The following is a 2,500-nucleotide window of genomic DNA, read 5'->3' as shown; positions in this document are numbered from 1 at the left end:
GTTCCGCAGTGGATTCTCAACTACAGACCATATCCACACACTAGCTCAAATAAGGGAGAAAACGAACGAATATAGGAAGCCCCTGTGTATGGCATTCGTAGATTATGAAAAGGCATTCGACTCGGTACAGATATCTGCAGTACTGGATGCAATTCGTAAACAAGGAGTAGAGGAAATATACTGCAGATTATTAGAGGATATATATAGAGATGGTACAGCGACCGTCAAAATCCACGCAGAAACCAATAAAATACCAATAAAAAAGGGCGTTAGGCAGGGCGACACCATCTCACCGAAGCTATTTACAGCCTGCTTAGAGGAAGTATTCAAGAAGTTAGACTGGAAAGAGAGAGGGATTAAAATAGGGAATGAGCACTTAAGCAATCTAAGATTTGCAGATGACATTGTTCTTTTCGGTGAGTCAGCAGATGAACTACAACAATTAATAAGCGATTTAAATAAGGAAAGTCTGAAGATTGGCCTTGAAATGAACATGAAAAAGACTAAAGTCATGTTCAACAGTCGAACCCCAGTTAAGCAAATACAAATACAAGGCGAGGTACTAGAAGCAGTGAACGAGTATGTATACCTAGGGCAACTCATTCAGTCGAGTACATCCTGCGAAGCCGAGATAAAACGGCGAATCAGGCTAGGTTGGAGTGCCTTCGGTAAACATAGTAATATATTACGAAGTAGTCTGCCACTATGTCTAAAGAGAAAGATTTTTGACCAATGCGTCCTCCCCGTCATGACATATGGATCAGAGACATGGACTACGACCAAGGCACTCGAGAGGAAATTGGTAAGCGCCCAAAGAGGAATGGAAAGGCTTATGCTAGGAGTTAGCTTAAGAGACAAGAAGAGGGCCACATGGATCAGGCAGCAAACAAGAGTAGAGGATATACTCAAGACCATCAAAAAGAAAAAGTGGCAGTGGGCTGGACACATATATCGGAGACAGGACAACAGGTGGACAAAGAAAACAACAGAATGGGTAATACACGACACAAAAAGACCCAGGGCAAGACCAATGACTAGATGGCGGGATGAAATAGCAAAATTCGCAGGAGTAAACTGGAATCAGAGGACACAAGACCGGAATGACTGGAAAAGATTGAGAGAGGCCTACGTCCTGCAGTGGATTGATACAGGCTGATGATGATGATGATGATGATGATATATACATATATATATATATATATATATATATATATATGCATATATATATATATATATATGTATATATGTATATATATATATATATATATATATATATATATATATATATATATATATATATATATATATATATGTATGTATGTATGTATGTATGTATGTATATATATATGCATACAAATTTCATAATTTCCTTCATCGAACACCATACTTTCACTGCAAAAAAAATTGATTTCCTCAGGAAAAAAAAAAAAAAATGTGTTCCAAAGGCTCAGCCGGTATCAGCCGGTATCAGCAATCAACCATTTGTTTATATACATTTGAGAGTAAAACATATAAATTATAACATGTAGAGATAATAAATATATATCATAAAAATTTTAACAGTACTAAAGAGAATAGAATATAACATGCGACAGAAATAAAGTTCAGTAAATACATACCTTTTACCTGTAGGCATTTTGCTGTGACCCCCTAGCAACCTGATAAGGAAAGAAAGAGAGAGAACCCCCCCCAAAAAAAAAAAAAAAAAAAAAAAAAGTAATAATAAAGTAAATAAAATTAGTGGAAGTTACTTCACCGGCAAATGTATTAGTATATCTATTGTTGGCTACTGACGTGTAACTTGCTCCCTTGAATAACATTGGTGTGAGCCTGATAATGTTCCTTGCACTGTGGAAATTGCCTTTAGCCCTTCATGAGTCACACATTTTTATTTACTAATTTTTGTCTGTTCTGGATACATGACAATAACTAAATCTCAGTCAGCATTACTATTACTATTTCTCTATATATTCTTTTGCGCTTATTCACATTACCATGATTACTGTAATGATAACAAGGATGATCACGATAGTAGTGATGTTATCATTGCTATTATTATCTCACCACCGCTATTACCACAACACCATATACTACTGCTACAGCTAATTCGAATATAACTACATTATTCTTAGTACTAATACTATCACTATCATGATTACTACTACTACTATCTATTTCATTTAAACAACTACCAATAGTACGACTCAACTAATACGACTACTACTACTACTACTATTACTACTACTACTACTACTATTACTACTACTACTACTACTACTACTACTACTACTATTTTTACCATCAGCATCCCCACCACAGCTACTTTTATACAATGTAGTGACAACAATGATTAAAAATAATGATGATGACAAACAGAAAATATTAAAGCGAAGGTCAGTCAGCGATGCCTGCCCTTACCTGTCTGCTGATTCACAGGCAAATAATCCGCGCGTTGCAACTGACCTGCAGCCTCCTCCGCCCCCTCGCCCCCTCGCCCCCC

Source organism: Penaeus japonicus, unplaced genomic scaffold (assembly GCF_977035675.1).
Source record: "Penaeus japonicus unplaced genomic scaffold, GWHDUDI00000001_assembly GWHDUDI00000006, whole genome shotgun sequence".
NCBI classification, from domain to species: domain Eukaryota; kingdom Metazoa; phylum Arthropoda; class Malacostraca; order Decapoda; family Penaeidae; genus Penaeus; species Penaeus japonicus.
The sequence above is the reverse complement of the archived record's forward strand: the minus strand, read 5'-3'. Positions refer to the sequence as shown.